Source organism: Bombina bombina, chromosome 1 (genome assembly GCF_027579735.1).
Source record: "Bombina bombina isolate aBomBom1 chromosome 1, aBomBom1.pri, whole genome shotgun sequence".
NCBI classification, from domain to species: Eukaryota; Metazoa; Chordata; class Amphibia; order Anura; family Bombinatoridae; genus Bombina; species Bombina bombina.
This window is the reverse complement of record NC_069499.1, coordinates 724,795,611-724,819,615: the sequence shown is the minus strand read 5'-3', so window position 1 is coordinate 724,819,615 and position 24,005 is coordinate 724,795,611. Positions and strand designations below refer to the sequence as shown.

At 39.4% G+C, this 24,005-nt stretch overlaps 1 long non-coding RNA gene across 1 annotated transcript in view; it reads left to right on the top strand.

The window, feature by feature from the left end:
* The window catches only part of LOC128645913 (uncharacterized), a 315,083-nt gene extending 300,369 nt beyond the window's left edge, over window positions 1–14,714 (top strand). The window contains exons 3-4 of the long non-coding RNA XR_008400156.1: window positions 12,003–12,062; window positions 14,591–14,714. This is a non-coding gene — a long non-coding RNA (uncharacterized LOC128645913). The remainder of the gene's footprint in view (window positions 1–12,002; window positions 12,063–14,590) is intronic.
* The last annotated feature ends 9,291 nt before the right edge of the window (window positions 14,715–24,005 follow it).

Sequence of the window (24,005 nt, the reverse complement as noted above, 5' to 3'; positions counted from 1 at the left end):
GAAGATAATTAGTGTTTTTAGGCACTCCAGTACCACTAACATTTTAAACCTATTAAGGTTTAATGGTTTCTTTCCACTATTTCTTGCATGACACATAGCTCATTTGTAGTCTTTGTTATAAGGTAGTGATACTTTGTGTGTGTGTTTTTTATTGCTTGTTCAATAAAGAATATTACACCAGATTTTTTTAATTGTAACTCTGTTGGTATGATTTGCCTTTCGATCTGTTCCTGCCCCGTCTATAATGTTCCTAATATATAGGGTCTAAGAGCGTAGGAATGACATTGTAAATCTGAGAGACACAAATGTTGCTAGACATTTTGCTTTATGTCACAATAGTGACAAAACTTATTTACGTTTATTGCAATTGATATGGGGATTACAGCAGGAAGAGGAGATAATGACAGAGTACTTTTACAAAAAGAGTCAAAGTGGATTAATAGTTTAAGAACACGTTTTCCAATGGTTTGAAAGACAAACTAGAGTTTGCATGTTTTTTATAGATCTGACAGGGTTTAACACCAACACTGTAAATAGAATGTTTATTTAATCCTTTTGATTAAGCTCTGTAAGCATTCTATATTTAAGATAGTAAAGTCCACCTTAAAAAAAAGATTTTGCATTGACCTGTGATGAGATCTAAGGTGCTATAAATAGGTGTTTCCTATAAGATTATGTAGGGTGAAACGAACGTTGGCATGTGTGCTTAAATTTGCACTTTGTTTTTATGTCCCACGCTATGATAAGGACTGTTGATATATGGACATAAAGAATGGATGACATATACGGAACCTTCTAATGGCATTGAAAATATGTGAGTACTGCCAGGCAAATCTGTTTTTGATTAACTGTGTATATTCAAGAACAGCAGTATTGTCTATCCTGCTAGGCAAAATTTGCTGCCTGGTGATCATAAAAAGGAGCAAGTGCAGGTTGCACTGACATTACCAAACAAAGTATGAAACTTTAGAGTGGCACTCATATCCAATATTTGGAAATTTCTATATATGGTAATCTGGGCAGAATGAGCCAGATCTTGTCATCCACTGTCAACCATAATGGGCTAGATTATGAGTGGAGCGCAAATTAATGCTTCTGCTTGAGCTTAAATTGTGCAAGAAGTAAGATTTTCGCTCATTGGGTTGCGCTCATATTACATGTTGAAAGTAAATAGTTTCTGCTCTTGCGCTAACCCGACGAGTGCAAAAATCCGAATGTAGAATATTGCGTGCATGTTGATGTATTCCCCACTCTCGCGCAAACATGATCGCATATTCTCATTTGTGCTAATCTGACATGAAAATATGATTACTTCACATTCCAATTTTCTGCACATAGCAGAATATGTTCTATTTATTCATAAATACATATTTCTACATATATCTGATGGTATTTTGGTATAATACATATCTTTACCTATATATAATCATTTATATTTAAACATACTTAGTGCAGAACTGTGCACTGTGCAGAACATTGAAATGTCAAATATTTAAAGTAAATACGTAGTTAAAATCTTTATTAAATATGAATATTGCATAAATATGCTTTTACATGTTTTGATCTACTAAACACCAAAGGGCTCCAATGCACTTTTATATATGTCTTTATATGTATATAGAAGAATAGAAGGTGTGGAGCCACTGAAGTTAAAATGTCCTTTATTGAGCAAAAAATATTTTAAAACATGGAAAGCATCCCACAGTGGAAAAGAAGGCAGGGCACCAATGCTTTGGTGCCCTGCCTTCTTTTCCACTGTGGGATGCTTCCCATGTTTTAAAATATTTTTTGCTCAATAAAGGACATTTTAAATTCAGTGGCTCCACACCTTCTATTTTTAAATTTTTGCACCAGTAATTGGAACCGCTGTATTTCGCCTGGTTGGAACTTTGCATTACCCCAGGTACCGGTACATTTCCCCTCCCCCTCTACACATTACAAGTGATGTCTCAGATGTCCAATACCCGGATGCATTGAAGCGTGGAGGCGCCGTACGATCAGCTGATTCAGCCACCGAGTAGACTCTCGGCCCGTGAAGTGCACAGATTGCGCCCGTTTGCAGAGTGAGAAGGCTCCATATCCACTTCAGCTCATAGAGCTTAGAATACAAGAATCTTCAATCAAGGTATGCTCCTGTAACATGGAAGGGGGAGTGGGATTTAGTATATACCGGTCCAGGCCAGGATTTAATCCTGTTTATATAAGACTATTCATACTTGCAGTTTGCTCACTTTTCTCTGCTATCTTTGTTTATATGTATATATACATATGAATTTATGTGTTTATATGTGTATATATGTCTGGAAATACATATACTGTATACACATATAAATACAAATGTACATATATATATATATATATATATATATATATATATATATATATATATATATATATATACTGTACATACCTATACATCTTTAGACATGTGTATGTATGTATCTCTATATTAAAGCCCTTTGCAGTCCTTTTTTTTTCCTTACACCTGAGACCTCCTATCTTTGAGCCCTTATAATATTTGTGTGCAATATATCTTTTGAATAATTTTTATTAGATGGTGTTATTATGAGTGCAACTATACTTCTCAATACTTCCCACATAATCAGATAGGATACAAAATAGATGGTTTTTAAGAACGTGCACACAGTAGCACTTATCTTTTTAAATTGATCCATTCTTTGATATTATACTGTAGTACCACATTTATCTTTAGTTATTCTTAAGATCCATTCTTTTTCTCTTTTTACTTTTATTTTCATTATCTTTCCTATTTATGTTCTTGTCTATCAATTTATCATGATATATTCTTTAATATCTACCATCATAAATCTAATATTACATCACACGCACCTTTACTAGCAATGAGTAGCGAGTTAACGTAGTAGAATTGTGTATATAATATAATATTGGTGACAACCATTATGTGTTTTGGAAAATTCATTGACTATTCTATTATATTAGTATTACTCTATTTTGCCATCTGTAAATACTCCTGTTTGTCACACCTGAGCCCAACCTCCACTCGTTTTTCAACCAGAGTTAAGATGGCCTTTTCTCATTGGCCAATACAATCTACTTAGGCTCACCTGTGACTACAGGTAATCATCTCTGAGGAAGCGCATGTATGCATGTGCGAAACGCGTCAGATAGAAGGAGCTGTACCTCTTGTCTTCTTCCTGCATGAATAAACCTTGAATTGCACTGGCACCCTGGTTCTGATTTCTCCTTTCTTTTCTTCAAATTTATACTTCGTAATGTATTTTTTATGTGTTTTGCGAGACTTTTATGTTTTGTGAAACAGTTAACCAGAGCTCTGAAGTCGCAGTAATCATTCTAGTGTAAATTGCGATTGCGCTCAAGCGATCATGTTTACTTTCAACTTGTAATACGAGAGGTAAGCACGACCAGAGCTAATCCTCGCAATAAACCTCTTATCACTCTGGCGCAAACATTTGCGCTCCACTTGTAATCTAGCCTACTATCTTTTATATTTTTGGACATACACTTAATAGACACATTAGATACACTACTTCACTATAAAAAAAAAATCACAATAGGAATTAATGATATAAGGTTTCCACATTATAAATATGATAGGAAACAAACATTTCCACATTCTGTTGTTACACAATAATGTACAACTAACATTGTTGTATAGTAACTATATAGGGAATGCTACAATTAAATGGTGATACTTTATGTTCAGTTGGTAAGATAGGCCTTAACATGTATAAATCGACCGTTAGTGTTATTATATAGATAGATATGATATGAGTTTTTGGACTATAGACACTTTTGGCTAGATTCATTTTGCGGGCACGCAATAATTTATCAGCCATAACAAGTGGGTGGTTATTGCTACGGCCAGCTTGCGGTAGCAATTAGGGCTTATAAAATTAATCTCTGGTTACTTTTATAAATGTGCCCCAAATGCCCCCAAAATACAGTCTTGTATATTTTATTAAAAAATAAAGATAGCAGCATCTTTACTTTTTTAATAAAATTACTGCCCTAGGCAATATTTTGGGGCTAAAGTGGGGTGTTAGAGAAGAAAAATGGCACTTTACATTGCAGTCCATGGGAATTGTGTGTTCCCAGTAAATATATATGTATATGCTTATATACATATATATATTTATGTGTTAATATGTGTATATACACATATTAACACATAAATATATATGTATATAATGATATACATATATATTTAAGTTTACTGCCATAGCTGCACTACTTACCCCCATAGGAGCCTATGGAAGCGTGCTCTCATAAGCGCAATGCTTCCCAGCAATGCGAACGTGAGGTTGCATTTGCATTGCTGAAAACTTGTAACACCAGCGCAAATTTGCATGCACTGGTATTACACATGAAAGCAATATTTAGCGCTCCACTTATAATCCGGCCTTTAGTATGGTTAGTGTAATATTAGAGACCCTGGAATAGAAGGCATCACTCATGATGTCTGTGATTACATGCCACATAATATCCAATGTGGCATACAGATAATTAGATTAACACGGAAGACCCAGTATCCATTAAGAGAGTTTCATTAGGAGGTATAAATCACAATATATATTATATTTTTCAGTCATGATCTGGGAGTATAATGGGTTATTTTGGATTTTCCCATGCTGTTCCTCCAATGATTAGGGATGGTTTGGAACAAATGTATAAATATTAACACGTTGTAAGTAAGAGATATATGGATAACTACATTTAAAGTTGGTGATCATTATGATGCGACATAATTGGAAAAAGAACATGTGCGTTATTTATATGGCAATTTATATAGGTGTATATGTATACATTTGATTTTTAGAGGATTGGAATGTGACACACAGTAAGGATGTGTATTAATTAGACCCAATGATTGGCTATTATACATAATATTAAGAAGGTAAAAGTAACGTGCAGAACACGCCTAATGAAACAGCCAGTATGGCTGAGAAACGCGTAGTGGTTCTGCTTTAAAGGGAGCAAGGATTGTTATCTTGCTTTCCTTATTTGATTTTAAAACAATATTTTATAGTTTTAACAATAAATAGTTTTAACTTTATTGGTGCCTGGTTATATTCATGATTCTCAACATTCAGATGAGCAGGGGGTAATTGACCCCACCCCACCCCACACTGAGATATACCAGCTGGCAAGAATAAGCACATTTATAATGCTGCCTTCCTTGTGAGTACAACTGTTTTTGCTATATCATTTTGAAACCTAATGAGACTATACTGCACTAGGAGGTGCCTTCTTTTGTGTTATTTTGTTGTTATAAGTATGTGCCTTTAAGGTGTAATCCTTTTTCACTGTTTTACAGACATATCAGTGTGCTGCTTGATGCTCCACCAAATGTAACAAAAATACCCCTCTCCTTGAGATTTTATCCCGGGAACAGCTTTAGCACACAGACTTTTACAGCAGAAAAGTACTCCACACACTGGATTAGGTATAAATGCATTAGACTGTTTATTCACAGACAATTCACAGGAATACAATTTAACATAAAGCAAACAAAATAGGTCCTTGCTAAAAAGAGTTTGCTATACAGCACATCCAGTGCTCCGACAAGAAGAGGATTGGGTTAGCACGCTCTCAGGAGCTCGTTAAGGTAAATATTTAGCTACAGGTGAAGTTTTCACCTGAAGCTAGGAAACATTTACATGTGTTTTAACAAAAACAAATGTAAATGTTTAACGAAAATACACAAAAACCGAATAGTGCAGGGAAAGAATATTCAGAGAAATGAATTTCCTTGAATATTTGTTATGAAAATTTGTCTGAAACAAATTGTTCCCCATTAAAAATCCCTGGTATGCATATATACACATACACACATATAAATGTAAACACACATATATACATCTTTGAGCTATTTCCAGACAAATACCATATCCCCTTTTAACTTTTACTTCAGTAACAAACTTTAAAATGGATATGTACAGTATGTATATTTTTATATGAGTGCTAGAGCACAACACATAACTTTCAGCTTGTAACTTTTCAGCTTAGTGTGGTCATGATATTGATTGAAAGTATAGGAAATGATAAAGGTATGTAGGCCATGTTAAACATTCTCTGGTAATTCTTTTTTACAATCGACTTGTAATACCTATTTGCATGGTCCAGCGATATTGATAGCACACCCTTGGCCAGCATGTACAGATAGAGCTTTGAAAAGTGTGGTGGGGGATGGTAGGAGTTATTCAGTAATTAGATGTTGTACCTATTATGTAAATCAGAGAAGGTATATAATATACCAATACTAAGTAGTCACTTGTAATAATTGTGGTGCACATCTAATGTGGATTCTTAGAGGGTAGAACTAAACAACTAGAAATACTAATTGTACAAAGAAATACACTTAGGATTATTAGAAAAGAATACCACAAAGAAAATTATTTCTTTAACTCCAAATAATCATATGAATATGAAAATTACTCTATTAGTTTAAAATGTTCCATTACATTCATACTTTAATACTTTATTGTTACAACTAGGAACAAACATTCACACAGAAGTAGCCTGAAAGGGTTAAAAACACTTAAACCCAGTTGAATTAAATGGATATAGTCAGCAATGCTCTATGTATTCAGCCTGATGCCCACAAAATTATTGTGCAAGATAAGCTAAGCCCTTACAATCCGAGGGCTGTTTTACTTTTAAATAGTTATATTTTTTAAAGGTAAATAGTAGGCACCAGGATTCAACAAATATATAGGTATATACAGATTCTATTATTCACTAGGCAAGCAGTTAAAAAAGCGACAGACAGGAGAGAACTAGCTTCTCCTGCTGGACCCCTGACGCGCGTTTCACAGAACGCTTCCTCAGAGGGGGTGCGGGCCGCTGCTACTCGGCGTTATTTATGTTGGTGGTTGTCCCACCTCAAGCCCCTGATTTGATGTCCCTCTCGATTTCAAATGGCTCTGATTGGATGCTCATTCTGTCAATCATATGAGTAGACAGTGACATCCGGTATTGCGTGACGCGAGAAGGGAATGTGAGTAGGGGGGCATATGTGATGTCAGTAAAGGACCAATCAACACTGAGTAAACAAGGGGTGTGTGTATTCAGTAGCAATGATTGGGTGATCACTGCGGTTTGTAAAATAAGGCATTGAGACTTAAGAATTACTTTGTATCGTACCTTACTACTGCTTAGTAGTAAATTATTATGTCGTATCGCAATGGCATAATTAGGATCTTGGTCTTTAAGGCAAATACATGGAATATACGATTTATAGGCGGACGCGTTTAAGGGATATAACGTGTTTATTCAAATGTAGTGAGACAGATTGCCGCATGTAATGGCAGCATATAGGGAGATGCTAGGATGTCATAGTATTATTAGTAGGTGGATATATTTATTTGTTAATATATAGTTGGAAGTTAGAGTAGCCGATCATGATATAGGATACTGTTTTATAATTTATACTGCTTTAGTTTCGAGATAATGCAGAATAGTAGTTATACTTAGTAAGGTAACGTGATTCGGTATTCTTGATGTATATTGTGCAGATGGGACTCACAAGGAAAAATTATGAATCCGATCAGTAAATGCACCGGCAGCATATAGTTATGTGTTAGGTTTGATACTATATTGCATTGTCTTTATTTCCATCTGTCGATGTATATATAATTTTAGGCTGATGTACTGATAGTGGGATAGGACGTATCCTGTCGTTTGGTCTTGGGTTAGACTATTTTATTTTCATCTCCATATATATAGAGAAAGAATTTTTTAAGCTAGTAAATACAAATTGATGAAGTTTAGTCTAGACTCTAGATTCTTATTTGGAATCCCAAGTGTGGGTTATTATTAAAGAGTAGCTATAGTGCTATGTAACAAGGAGTGATAGAATTAAACACAGGAAATGTGATGTGTGAGGAATAAAACTGTACATAAATAAAAAAGTGAAAGGGAGATAAGGGAAAGGACTGAATAAAATATATACTTATTTACGATATCTTCCAAATGTGAGTTAATATGATATAATGATCAGTCTGTACAGTGAAAGAAGAAAGTGTGTGGTATTCTTGACTGGATGAAATATTGATCTTTGTAGTGGGAAGTGATGCCTTATTATTGTGAAAAGGGGAGTGTAAAAAGGAGCCACATAAGTGTATTAAGGGTGAGTGAAAACTAATTTGTGTTATGATGTGAGGTTGGGCTAGAAGTGTACCCTTAATTGAACAGATAAAGTAGGAAAGATAATGTCAAAATTAGTGAGTGGCAAATTATAAATACCAGGTAGAGGAGAGAGACTGAGACTCATATTGGTAATTGATTCTGTATACTGTTTTAATTGGTGTGTAATTTAACTGTGTATCTGGATACAATGAAAATACATAGTTATTTCTTTGGAGTTAAGTCCCTTATCTCACATTATTTAGATAATATCCCCTGTGTTATACACTTGTAATGGATATTGTATCAATCGAGATGATTAACAGTTATTATCCTATGTGGGTTGTTCTAATGATAACCTTAATGTGTATTTTTTCCCAAAATTAGGTGAGTATATAATATTGAAGACACAATTTTAGATAATAATGATACTATGTATTTTTAACTTAAGGATTAGATATATACAAAAAAGTTATTGAAGTCATTCATGCCAAACGGTTTAACCGCATTTAAGAGGTATATCCATTTGCACTCCATTTTTAATAAAGCCTTTTCAATGTTGCCACCTCTTATGCCAAGAGATGCTTTTTGGATCACAGTGTATTTTAGGTCCATAGGTGAACCATTGTGGTGTGATAAGAAATGTTTGGCCACAGAGGTGATTTTTTTGCCTTTATCTTTATCTCTTTGGGCATATTTGATGTTATACACATGTTCCAAGATGCGTGTTTTTATCTCCCTTGTCGTCATGCCAACGTATGCCATTTGGCAAGAGCAGTAGAGTGCATATATTACTCCTATAGTGGTGCATGAGAAATGTGCTTGGAGGTTATATATTTGTCCTGTTTTTTTAGTTATTGTTTTTGTTTTCAGAACATATTTACAGGCAGAGCAGGTACCACATGGGTACATACCTGGGTTTGTGTCTTTTTTCTTGGCAGTTCTTACGAAGTGACTAGATACCAGTTTGTCTCTCAAGTTGTTTGGTCTCTTATATCCTAATGAGACTCTGTCGCCTATTAGTGGTTTGAGGGTTTCATCATTTTGGAGTATGTTCCAATGGTCATTAATAATTTTAATAACATGTGGCATCTGGGGGTTATATGTCGTGATGAGTCTAGGACATGACTCTTGAAGAGTTTTACTTTTTGGGATTAGTAATTCATCTCTACTTTTCCTGAGTGCTTTGTACTTAGCTCTCTTTATGGATTTTACACTCCCCTTTTCACAATAATAAGGCATCACTTCCCACTACAAAGATCAATATTTCATCCAGTCAAGAATACCACACACTTTCTTCTTTCACTGTACAGACTGATCATTATATCATATTAACTCACATTTGGAAGATATCGTAAATAAGTATATATTTTATTCAGTCCTTTCCCTTATCTCCCTTTCACTTTTTTATTTATGTACAGTTTTATTCCTCACACATCACATTTCCTGTGTTTAATTCTATCACTCCTTGTTACATAGCACTATAGCTACTCTTTAATAATAACCCACACTTGGGATTCCAAATAAGAATCTAGAGTCTAGACTAAACTTCATCAATTTGTATTTACTAGCTTAAAAAATTCTTTCTCTATATATATGGAGATGAAAATAAAATAGTCTAACCCAAGACCAAACGACAGGATACGTCCTATCCCACTATCAGTACATCAGCCTAAAATTATATATACATCGACAGATGGAAATAAAGACAATGCAATATAGTATCAAACCTAACACATAACTATATGCTGCCGGTGCATTTACTGATCGGATTCATAATTTTTCCTTGTGAGTCCCATCTGCACAATATACATCAAGAATACCGAATCACGTTACCTTACTAAGTATAACTACTATTCTGCATTATCTCGAAACTAAAGCAGTATAAATTATAAAACAGTATCCTATATCATGATCGGCTACTCTAACTTCCAACTATATATTAACAAATAAATATATCCACATACTAATAATACTATGACATCCTAGCATCTCCCTATATGCTGCCATTACATGCGGCAATCTGTCTCACTACCCTTGAATAAACACGTTATATCCCTTAAACGCGTCCGCCTATAAATCGTATATTCCATGTATTTGCCTTAAAGACCAAGATCCTAATTATGCCATTGCGATACGACATAATAATTTACTACTAAGCAGTAGTAAGGTACGATACAAAGTAATTCTTAAGTCTCAATGCCTTATTTTACAAACCGCAGTGATCACCCAATCATTGCTACTGAATACACACACCCCTTGTTTACTCAGTGTTGATTGGTCCTTTACTGACATCACATATGCCCCCCTACTCACATTCCCTTCTCGCGTCACGCAATACCGGATGTCACTGTCTACTCATATGATTGACAGAATGAGCATCCAATCAGAGCCATTTGAAATCGAGAGGGACATCAAATCAGGGGCTTGAGGTGGGACAACCACCAACATAAATAACGCTGAGTAGCAGCGGCCCGCACCCCCTCTGAGGAAGCGTTCTGTGAAACGCGCGTCAGGGGTCCAGCAGGAGAAGCTAGTTCTCTCCTGTCTGTCGCTTTTTTAACTGCTTGCCTAGTGAATAATAGAATCTGTATATACCTATATATTTGTTGAATCCTGGTGCCTACTATTTACCTTTAAAAAATATAACTATTTAAAAGTAAAACAGCCCTCGGATTGTAAGGGCTTAGCTTATCTTGCACAATAATTTTGTGGGCATCAGGCTGAATACATAGAGCATTGCTGACTATATCCATTTAATTCAACTGGGTTTAAGTGTTTTTAACCCTTTCAGGCTACTTCTGTGTGAATGTTTGTTCCTAGTTGTAACAATAAAGTATTAAAGTATGAATGTAATGGAACATTTTAAACTAATAGAGTAATTTTCATATTCATATGATTATTTGGAGTTAAAGAAATAATTTTCTTTGTGGTATTCTTTTCTAATAATCCTAAGTGTATTTCTTTGTACAATTAGTATTTCTAGTTGTTATGTACAGATAGAGATAGATAGAAATAGATACTAACCATGCCATTTGCAATACCAAATAAAGGTTTTATATTGAACTTGCTGGTAAAGTTACAGATTGATTGAGTGAGGTGGGCTTTCATGTGGGAAGCCATAAAACTATTCTGCATCTTCAGTGACTGTTTGAGACCAATCAAGGCTCTGTACTCTGCGCATCTGCTAAACATAGAGGACTAGGGCTCTGTTCCTCAAAATTTCCCATAACCAAAAGAGCCAAACAGGGGTGTCCTTTGTCACACTCAATGATCTCTTTGGATGCCGAGAAGGAATTTGATCGAGTGAGGTGGGCTTTTATATGGGAAGCAAAGATAGTATTCAACATACAAGGTAACTTGGTGAGAGCAGTTAAGGCTCTATACTCTACCATCAGCTAAAGTTAGAGGATTAGAGTGCTGCGACTTAAATGCAGAAAATAATAGTTATGAGCTATGCTAACAGGTATCAGTCCACTCAAGTCCTAATCCCTCTTAATAGGACCCCAAAGGTAATAGTTATTACAAAAAAGGGACTAGGGTGCTGCCTTTCAATGTTTCTGATAACCAACAGAGCCAGTCAGTGGTGTCCTCTCTCACCCTTATTATTCACATTGGTAATTAAACCATAAGCAGGGAGCATTTGGAGAGAACCAAATATCGATTGAGTTGTTTGTGGATTATATTAAATCTTTACAGCACATTGTCAATCAACCATTCCACATCTACTTCAGATGGCCAAGGGTTTTACTCAGCTTGTGAAAGAAAGTCTTAAAAATACATTTCAATTTAAATGGTCCTCTAAATCTTTTAATATTTGGAGATAGTTCTATCCTATGTTGATTTTTCTGACTAAAAATAACATCTCTCTTTAGGTGTCTGCCCATAAGACTTACCGAACAGGTATTACTGGAATTCCCAATTCTGATCTCTGGGTAAGTTTGACAAGGTAGACACCCATGTGTAGCCTTTAAATTTCTACAATTTCCTTACAATATGGGGGGGGGGGTGTCTTCTCCTTCACAGATATTATGAGGCAGCCTTAAAGGGACAGTCAAGTCCAAAAAAACTTTCATTTTTCAAATAGGGCATGTCATTTTAAACAACTTTCCAATTTACTTTTATCAACAATTTTGCTGTGTTCTCTTTGTATTCTAGTTGAAAGCAAACCTAGGGAGGCACATATGATAATTGCTAAGCCCTTGAAGGCCGCCTCTATTTTATTTATTTTTCACAGCAGGGGAGAGCAAGCTCATGTAGGCCATAGAGATAGCATTGTGATCACGCCCGTGGTTAGTGGCAGACACTGCACTAATTGGCTAAAATGCAAGTCAATAGATAATAACTAAAAGTCATGTGATTAGGGGCAGTCACGGTCAGAAGATGCTTAGATACAAGTTAGTCACAGAAGTAAAAAGTGTATTAATATAACAGTGTTGGTTTTGCAAAACTGGGGAATGGGTAATAAAGGGATTATCTATCTTTTTAAACAACAAAGATTCTGGTGTTGACTGTCCCTTTAATCCTACATACCTCTCAGTGGGGTGTACAAGACCAGTGAATTAGGTGGAGTGAATGATCTCTCCCAAGTGGAATATTTCTAGATGATTTAATTTAGATTCCCCTTCATTGTCACAAGAGATTGATAATGGCAGATAACTATTACACTTACTAAAAAAAGCCATTGCTCAATTGTATTTAACTACTACTAAGCTACATAGATTTTCTCCTAGCATCTCACCTAATTTCTGGCGGGGATGTAATACCAGATGAGATTTGCATATTTGGTGGAATGTACTTCACATACAGATTTCCTGTATCCCTCAGACAGCACTTCTACACTGCGGGACTCATGCCTTACCAAAACTTTAGGGGTATTTTTGTACCTATCTTTTTCCAGCTGTCTAGTTAGTGATTGCCAGATCTTGGCAACAAATATTCCCATATTTTTTTTAGGACCAAGTTAAAGAAATTCTAAACTACATCCGCTATGTGGAAAGTTACTCTTTTCAATTATTGAATTTCATTACATTATTTGAGCAAATTTGGGAGGATTGTGATCAAGAATATACCATTAGATAATGTTGAGCATCATCAAGAGAAGAATTATAGAGAGGAGAGCCACCCTTTTCCCTCTTTATTTTAAGTGCCTACATGACTGTTTATTCAATCTTTGTTTTTCCAATGTTTAAGAGTTTCAAGAGGTCCGTTTAGGTCCTATTTATAATTATTTATATATGAACTCTGTGTTACTCATATCAGAATATGTATATGTTGATAGCATTTGTAGCAGAGTTGCTTTATAACAGCAGTAGCATGTAGAAGGCAGAGTAGGGCACACATTGAAGCTAAGGAATAAAGGATATTCTTCAGCCAATGGTTTGCTTAAACAGGAACAAACATTTTTGATGTAAGGACAGCTTGAGGCAGTAGTAAACTGAGTTGCATTTCAAAAAAGCTCACAAAAGGTCCAAACTTAACAACAGATCTGAGATCATTGTAATGATTGGATATAAGAGAGGATGTAAAGGATAAACTTTGTTGCCAGAGGGGGCACCTCATATAATCAAAATACCAATATAGTTAATCACAACGGAAAAAGAACCAGTGCAAACAAAAGTCCATATACTGTATACAGTATATAATCCAATTAATCACCATATGACCTCAGGTACAACGGCTGCTCTTCTGAAAATTTTAAAAACATTTCAGGCTCTAAAATAAATAATATAAAAGAAGGTACATCCTAGGTAAAAATTAGATGTACACTCAGTGAGATCCTAGGTGCATGATAACAAGCATACTCAGAAGTAAAGCAGCAATCAATAGTGCTGTTAGATGCAGACTGTGAATTTGCAGTGCCCCACTTCACTAATGCATGTGTGAAGGTATAGAACCCACAGCTGCTCCCAATGACTGGACCTGACAGCCACTCTTGTACATACATGCAATATGTTTTTATTTTTTTAAATAAACTCATTTTATGAGTATTCAACAAAGTATACTCATACAAAGTAGCAAACACGTTACACGTTTCTCATCCTACAAGCTTATCCATCAGGCATATCAATCCTGAATCCAAAGACATTAGAAGTGAAAGTAAGAAGTGTTATACCATATTATACAGAGAGATTCTCTCCAGTTTCTAGTGCAGGAATTAATGAATTATAGCTTTATGGAAGACTTGATTAAATTAGGACTACGTTGTCTTCTTCATCAAATTTATTTTCAATATAATCTAAATGACCAATTAACTCTGACATCTGATGTTTTCCCTTAGACAGCTTTAAATTAAACAGTATTCTAGATAAATAAAGTCCTTCATTTAGACTGCTACTTCCATATATTTTTTCTAAGCATTTCTATAACTCTTTGGCTGTCTTAAAGTTTTTACTCACATAAGTGGAGATCTCAGCTCTTGTTTTTCCATTCTTTTTCTCCAATTGGGTTATTTCTGCTTCAGTTGCTGATGGGGGCTCTTCTACTGTTCTGCATCCTGAACTTCCATACTAGGTAATTTGTTGATCAGAGGACAGAGCATCTCCCATATCAGTCACAACTCCAGTGTAAGTGGCCATCCTGACTGCTCTTAATTTTTCCTTGTAACTACTATCTGGGACCATAACCCTAATGCTAGAATTTGTAGCAGTTGCATTAGCACACCAGCAGCATGTAGAAGTCAGAGCAGGGCACAAATATGAAGCTAATTTCCAACATATGTGTCGCTTAAAGCTAATGAGCAATTATATCTGATATTACGGACAAAATACTGAAGTTTTATTTTGAAAAAGTTTTATTAAGTTTTTCATAACAGGTTATGCATAACAAATTTCGGCAAGTACAATCAGATTAATTGGACATAAAGCAAGCAATCAACAGGATATTAATGGTGTCAATCTCTTACCCGTATTGGTTTGAGACCACTTTATAGCATGTTATACCAATATATATCGTTTTATTTCGTAAAAGGATATGAATTTTTTTTTAGCAAATGTTAAGTATTAACAGGATCAACACAATCGAAGTCTACCCATAAAATGGTATCAGAGAAAAGTCAGACAAATCAAAACTTACACCTCTAGTATTACCACAAACCATAATAGATTCCCACATACAGACCAAATGGGCTAACAAAGGACTGTACAGAATTGCAGACGTTTATGTTGAGGGAGGTTTTCTTTCTTTTGAACAATATAGAGATATTGACCCAAATGACAAAAATATATGGTACCATTACCTACAATTAAAATCAAGAACTCAAGCAGTAACTGAGCTTTCCAAACTACCATTGAGTACAACTTTTGAATCTTTATGCCTAGCTAAAGATCCGGTGCATAGAACAATCTCTACACTATATCTTATATTCAATGGCAAATCTAGAGAGGCTAAACCCTCGCATATTCTGAAATGGGAACAAGACCTTAATAGGACTTGGTCCTTGGAGACTTGGCTAACTAATCTAGACAAAGGCCTCTCCTTCTCACACAATGCTATGCTGAAAGAGAACTATCTCAAGGTAGCATTTAAATGGTATATATATCCGACTAGATTCGGTGGATCAGAAGGACCCTCCCTGAATACTGAAGTTTTATGTTAGTTTTATTGTTATTTTATACAGACTTTGCATACATATTATTTTTTAGCAAATATACTGAGTAATGAACATGGGATAGGGATGACTCATGTCTTGAAGCTTTATTTTTTAAAGACTTGTGTACTTACAATGCATTTTCATTTAAATGTGGCAAATTGTGTTCTAGAAATGCTTGTACAATGATAAATTCCAACATTGTATGCTGTCAGCATTTAGTGATGTCGACATGATTCGCTATATATTAAATCTACACCTATGTGTGTTTTGCAATTGGACAGTGTTATTTCCTATAAATATTAAACAATCTGAATGCCATTTGTATAAGACACGATGGATATACTAGGCATGTTTGCTCAATGATTTGTCTTTTCATTTTCATATTTTAAAAGTATTTTTTATTGCTTGAGTAAACGTAATTTTCCATTTTGGTGAAATTTTCATCAAAAATTAAGAAGGGCTGTGCAGGAATTAATTTCCATAAGAAAGTGGTAACAATTGATCTCATCTTCTTTAATGGACCTGGCAACACAGTAGATTTGCATAATCAACAAATGCAAGATAACAAGACAATGATAGTGGAGGGCCCTCTAGTGGGTCTGTAACAACATTAAGGGATTACCAACTAAAGTCTGGAGGATGCTAGAATGTGTTGCTACAATGTTGCAGGTGTGGAGGCGGGTGTTTGTGCTTACATTTATAGGGTCCTGCAGCAGTGTATCCAGCCTCTTCCTGTTCCAAACTTCAAGGAGAAAGTTTCTTTCTGTCCTGTGCAGAGCTTGGATGATGGATAGAGCCAGGAGGAAGGCGATGCCACCGAAGAGATATTGTGAAGTGGCGGAGCTTATGTCCAGGAAGAGGGGACCTGCTAGAGGAAGTGAGGAACATGGTTCAGATGAGGCTGTACCCCCTACACCCAAAAAAACTCCCCCCAGCAGATGTTTTAATAGGGGAAGGAAGGCAGGGGGTGGGGAGACAGGCCCTCGGAGACAGACACAGGGTGCTGGAGAGGAAGGGGTAGCCCTAGGCCCTAGGGAGCAGACTCTACTCTCAGTCTTAGTTGCCCCCCGTGTTAGTCAGGCAGGTCCACATGTGGGTCCAGACCAGGCAGTACAAGGGGAACAGTCAGGGGGGGCCACAACCAACCCGTTGCCTGCCTTACCACCGGCAGCCATGGCGGCTGTTCTGGCCCTCGCACAGTCCTTGGCCTCAGTTATGGTCCCAACCGGCCACAATCAGGGTCAGGAGGCACCGGGGGCAGCCGGTGGGGCGGGTCGTAGCCTAGTGCGCAGGAAAGGTCATCAAGCGAGTCAGGCCACTCCCCCTCCCATGGCGGATCATGCGAGACTTCCTCCTCAAGATCTTCGAGTGAGGAGGATCACGGCCGCCATCTTGGGAGAAGGGGCAAAGGCCCGGATTACAGTCCACGTGACCGGAGCAACTCAGGTAACTTGGGGAGGCTCCGGATCAGGATGGGGCCATGAGAGGCACCGGGCGTGCATCCGGTGGCACAAGGGCACTTATCGGCTGCCGCATCAGGTGGTAGGCTCGTAGTGGGAGGGGTGGATGGCCCACAGAGAACTTCTAATGGGAGTGGTAGAAGCTTGCTAGGCCCAGGAAAGAGTTTGTAAGTCCGGGATGATGTGTATGGATGCAGGGGGCTCCAAGGATCAACGGCGGTTGCGTGGGGGATGCAGTGAAGGGATGAGTCTGTGCAAATGGGGGCTGGGCATGCGGGGATGGCGCATGTTGGTATGCATGGTGCCCTGTATGGCATGAGGGAGCGCGTCACGCAGGGCGAGCAGATGTCTAGGCCGATTGCAGGTCAGGGGGCTGGTATGCAGGCTCAGGCAGGTATAGTAACAGAGGACACCTTTAGGAGGGCGGTGGAGTCTGAGCTACGGGAGGCAGGCAGGCCCCAAGCCCCATCTGGGTTCAGTGAACACGCCCAGGGGGAGTCTGGGCAGGATGAGATTATCAGGAGGGCGGTTTCCGCAGCCTTGGGGATGAATGTTGGGGGAGGTCGGGGGGGACGATTGCAAGTTCCTCTTTTGAGGCCTCTTTCATGGACGAGAGTACTCCCCAAGTTGCTTTGTCTCCACAGGTTCGTGATAAAGAGTCAACAGCTATGGCGTCCGGAGCAGCAAGTGCAATGGTAGTTGGAGGGCCCAGCAGAGTACAGCCGATGGTGAGCGGAGCAGCACCTCAGACATCAAAGGAAGGGGATCAGCTGGCGAACTGTGAGTACTATGCACCTGACATGACACACGCTGACACTGGGTCATCCACTAGTGGGTCAGGCTCAGAAAGTTGGGAGGACCTGGGGTTAGTGGGTAAGGGACAGCGTAGAATGTTTAGGTGGATTAAGAAAATGGCGGCTGGACAGGTGAAGGCTAAGGCTGGGGTCCCAGGCTTGGAGGGGGGGCCAGCGGGGGCAGTGGGACCAGGTTCCACAGAAGGTGGCTGCCCAGGGGGATACCTATCCCTGTCTGGTGCACTCCCTGTATGGCCATCTCAAGATGAAGGTTATTAAGAAAATTCAGGAGAGGCGATACATGAACGTATTCGAGCTCTCTTTGGATGCCTTTAGGGCTAAGGAAAGGGCTTCGGATGGCACGGGCCCTAAGAAGGTGCACAGGTCAGAGACCTATAAGGAATGGTTAAAATACTTCAGGGTCTTGGCCGCATGTTATGTAGATAGCCTCTGCAGGGGCACAACCTATTCAAGTATCAGGATACCATAGAGGATATCCATTCAAGATTTAAGGAAGGTCAATGGTTTGAGTACGACATGGCCTTCCGTAGAAAGATGGTTTGCAACCCTTTATTGCATTTCGGTACACAGGACATGCACCTTCATGGGGATAAAGTTTGAAGGAGCATACTACGTGGACAGATGTTTACCTATAGAGTGTTCACGGTCCTGTTCCCTATTCAAGTGCTTTAGCTCATTCCTCCACTGGGTGGTACAGAAGGCATCCGGGGGGTGGGTCCGTGGCCCACTATCTGGATGATTTTCTGCTGGTAGGGAGAGCAAGTTGCGCAGAGTGCAAACGGCTCATGGAGTTAATGAAGGATATGATGGCGAGATTTGGGGTCCCGCTGGCGGACTACAAAACGCATGGGCCCTGCACGTGTCTCACATTTCTGGGGATAGAGATTGACACGGTGCGGGAGGTTTGCAGGCTACCGGAAGAAAAGGTGACTCGCATGTTGCTACTGGTGCAGAAGGTACGGGGGCAAGACAGGGTTCCCATCAAGGAGGTCCAGTCGCTGCTCGGCCTTCTGAATTTCACGGGGAGGGCCATCTGGAGGGCCAGCTGAGGGGTCAAGTGGGGCAAGTAAAGTGGGGCAGGGTCACGTCCGAGGTAAAGGAGGACCTGGATGTATGGGAAAGGTTCCTGGTGCATTTTAATGGGTTTGCCTCTGGAGGCACCCTCCAGTCTCTAATCAGGTGCTTCACCTCTTTACCGATACAGCGGGCAGTACGCGGTACAGGGCATACCTGGATGTGAAATGGAGTGCGGCTCCATGGCCCCAGGAGTGGATTGTGGATGGGTGTACTAGCAACCTGACATTGTTGGAACTTTTTCCGATTGTGGTAGCCGTGGAGATTTGGGGTAGGTGGCTAGCTAATAGGTCGGTGGTATTCTGGACGGACAATATGAGCGTGGTGTACGCCATTAACAAATTGTCAGCGTCCTCACTGGGGGTGGTGTATTATTTGAGGCAGTTGGTGTTGCGCTGCTTGCAGCTCAACATTTGTTTCACCGCCAAACACGTCCCAGGAGTGTAGAATGTAATCGCTGATGCACTCTCTCGATTTAATTGGGAGCAGTTTAGGAAAGCAGCGCCCAGGGCGGCAAAAGACGGTCTAACATGCCTACCTTTTCTTTGGCAGCTGTTGAAGATTGGGAAGGCATCCTCCCCTTAGTCAGAGCATCATTGGTGCCGAAGACTTGGTCCGCTTACTTAAGCCATTGGAAAAAATGGGAGGCATTCTGTCATCAGAAAGGTGTGCAGGTACGGATGGCTTCACAGGTGCAGGTGCTTGAATGGTTAGCGGTTTTGAGGCAGGATAGGATTAGTAGAGTGGGTGCGGGAGGCAGATTGTCAGCCATAGCCTTCTTCAACAAAGCGTTGGGGAATGTTGACCACTCCAGAGCATTTTTGGGCAGGCAGGTGCTAAAGGGATGGGGTAGGTTTAACCCCTGTCCAAAGGATCAGAGGGAACCTATCACACCGCTTCGTCTGAGACAGTTGGCATCAGAGTTGAACTCGGTATGCACGTCAGAGTACGAGAAATTACTGTTCAGGGCGGCCTTTGCCCTAGCATTTGCGGGGGCGCTTCACTTGGGTGAGTTGGTGGCGTCATCCAAGGCAAATGGGACGGGGGTATCCAGGTGGATCACGTACGGTCGTCGGATGGGGGGCTGCTCTTGTTAGTGCCTAGGTCAAAGACTGACCAAGAGGGCAAAGGGGTTTGGTTGCCACTGGCAAAGCATGATTTGGTTGAATGTTGTCCTGTGCGCTGCATGGAAAATTTCAGCAAGGTGAGGCCTGTGGGTTCTCAACAATTCCTGGTTCATGAGGATGGTAGCGCATTGTCAGTCTTCCAGTTCCGTAGGGTCCTCGCTAAGGCTGCGGAAATGGTGGGGTTGGATATGAAACTGATGGCTCCGCATTCCTTTAGGATCCGAGCTGCTACCACCGTGGCAGCTAGAGGCGCTTCCACTCAGGAAATTAAAAGCATAGGGCGATGGAAGTCGGCCCGATATAAAACGTACATCAGGCCCACGAAAGACACACACCAGGCCTTTTTGGTGACTTACAAATCTTTGCATTGGGGGTTTGTTTAGGCAGCTCGGGAGGGGACAAAAACATGGGGTCTTTAGCATGGGGCTGGCAAAAAGGGTTAATGTGATTTACTCATGTTTTGCCATGTACGTTAGGTGAAAATTCCCCTCCGGTTCGTGTGTGGATAGTAGGCCACTCTTATATCCATTGGGCGTCCATCAGGGCATTACGCTCTACGGAAGGTCAGCAGCTTGGATTCTCAACATCCAGGGCCAACTTCCGCTGGTTAGGGTGCAGGGGCCTTCTATGGGCAGATTTGCCAGCTCTTTTGCAAGAGGCACACAGGAGGTGGGGGCAGCCTAACATTATAGTGCTGCACCTAGGGGGGAATGATTTCGGTTCGGTACCCGCTTTGGAACTCATTAAGAGGATGGCAGTTGACTTAAAGTGGGTGCACACATGGCTCAGGGACATGAGGCTGGGTTGGTCCAATGTGGTTGCTCGACTGCAGTGGAGGCATATAGTGACCCAGAAAGCAGCTTACAATGTGAGGAAAAAAGTCAACAGGGAGATGGGTAGGATGGTCATGGCCCTGGTGGCTTCGCAATTAGACACTAGGCAATTACAGCCAACAAAAAGGACCTATTTCGCCCTGATGGTGTCCAGATGTTGGGTTGGACTTGTTCTTAAAGGACATCAGAAGTGCGTTGTTAAGGATAATTTAAGGGATCATGCGGGTAATGTGTATCTTAAAGTCTTCAAAAAACAAACAAACAATTTTTAAAGAGTAATTCAATTTCTTAAGTTATTAGTAAGATGTTAATAATAGGTGCCGGTTGGCTTAATGTGGCGGCAAGAGTATGCCGGGCTCTTGTGGTGGGTGGTCAAGGCCCTGGGGAGCGGGCACGGAGAGAGAAGAGTGACGGTCTAAAAGGGGAGGGGATACGCCCACTAGGCACCGGCCTAGGGGTCCTCTCCCTTGCGGATGCAGGCCAAAGATCTCTAAACATCACAGCTCTCTGTTTGTGCCATTGGGCGTGAACAGCCGGGTGTCACACTGCAAACATCGAAAGGGGCCTTGGCCAGTTGCTAGTAGGGGTTAGGTTAGGGTGAGATGCCGCCACCGATTTGTTTTATGACAAACTTGTTTTCAAGTTTAAAGTTAAGATATGTTTGAGAGCCTAAGAATAATAATAAAGAATATTTAGGCACTAGTTAATCGTTTATTTAATAAACGTGACCGTGACCGGTCTTTCTCCCAATGTTGTTGTCTGGTCTTATTTTTATCTAAGGTTATACGACTACAGTATGTAGGATGGAATACGTGGTTTATACCTTATGCAATAGCACTTAGTCTGAACTTTAAATTAATAGTAGATTTTTTTTTCTGACAATTTTAAAAGTTGTCTATTTCCACTCCCCCTGTACCATGTGACAACCATCAGCCAATCACAAATGCATACACGTACCATGTACCGGCTATCGGCCAATCACAAATGCAAATACGTATATGTTGTGAATTCTTGCACATGCTCAGTAGGAGCTGGTGACTCAAAACGTTTAAGGGGCATATCTATCATGCTTCGTACGGAGCTTAAAGCCCTGAGTTTCTGGTGAGCCAGAAACACCAGTTATGAAGCAGCGGACAGACATCGCCGCTATTCAACCCGATAAAATACGATTGGGTTGATTGATATCCCCTGCTGGCGGCCGATTGTCCGCAAATCTGCAGGGGGTGGCGTTGCACCAGCAGCTCATAAGAGCTGCTGGTGCAATGCTGAATACGGAGAGAGTATTGCTCTCCACATTCAGTGAGGTCTGTTGGACTTGATCCGCAATGTCGGATCAGGTCCGACAGACCTTTGTTAAATAGGCCCCTAAATATAAAAAGACTGTGCACATTTTTTTAATGGAAGTAAATTGGAAAGGTGTTTAAAATTACATGCTCTATCTGAATAATGAACGTTTAATTTTGACTTGAGTGTCCCTTTAACAATTCTCATTCTGTAAATTGTAAGGCCACTAAGTTAGAAGGTTTAAAATCTCAGCAAAAGTTTCTCACTGTATAGAACAAGGCTTGTGTTTACAAAATATCTAATTGGAAGAATATGATACAACTTTCTAGATATTGTAAATCATAAATATTCAAAACACGTTTTTTTAAGACTTCTGTCTATTGTAAAAATCTATGCAAACAATCTCAGTTGCCAGTAACCAAAACAGAATGGCAAATGGTTAAAAGGACATGAAATCCAAAATTTTCTTTCATGAATCAGAAAGAGCATGTAATTGTAAACAACTTTTTAAATTACTTCTATCATCAAATTTTCTTTGTTCTTAGTATCTTTTGTTAAAAAGCAGGGACATAAGCTCAGGAGCGTGCATGTGTCTGGAGCACTATATGGGGGATATTTATCAAGCTGTCAACCGCAAATACGCCGGAATTCCACAGGGTAATTGTTGCGAGCTTGATCCGACCTAGTTATCAAAGCCTACAGACCTGCAAAAGTTGAAATCTGTGACGTAACATATGATCTGCCGGTCTCAATTCGACACAGATCGATGCTTAAGTCATTACAGATGTTCCGAATACACATTCAGCCCTATTTGACACCTTTTCCCATTTATCAAATTTCTAACAGGTACGCTCGTGGCTATTCCGGCCCTGCGTACCTGGTTTTCAATCCGCCACCCTGGAAACCGAGTCTGCCATAGGAAACAATGGGAGTCTGAAAGTACCTAAAGCTTATGTTCAATGCTGCCAGATATCCCATTGATTTCTATGGTTGAAAATAAGTAACGTTTACACCTAACACCCTAACATAAACGCAGAGTCTAAACACCCCTAATCTGCCGCCTGCAACACCGCAGCCACCTACATAATGTTATTAACCCCTATTCTGCCATTTCCCGGACCCCTGCCGCCACCTGAATAAAGTTATTAACCCCTATCCCGCCACTTCCGGACCCCGCTGCCTCCTAAATAAAGTTATTAATCCCTATCCCACCGCTCCCGGACCCCGCCGCCACCTAAATAAACATAATAACCCCTAAACCTCTGGCCTTCCACATCACTACCACCAACTAAACTTATTAACCCCTAAACCGCCAGCCCCCCGTCATAAACTAAATTAAGCTATTAACCCCTAAATCTAACAAGCCGCTAACTTTAAATTAAAATTACAACATCCTTATCTTAAAATACATTTAAACTTACCTGTAGAATTAAAAGAAACTATTTTTTAAACTATTAATTAACCTACCCTAACTATTATACTACAATTAAATTAACTAAATTACATATTAAAAAAAACCTAACCCTACTCAAATTATTTAAATCTACTATTTAACCTTATTAAAAATTACTAAATTACAAAAAAATAAACGCTAAGTTATAAAAAATAAAAAACACTAAATTATGAAGAAAAAAAAACACATTATCAAAAATAAAAACGAATTACATCTAATCTAATAGCCCTATCAAAATAAA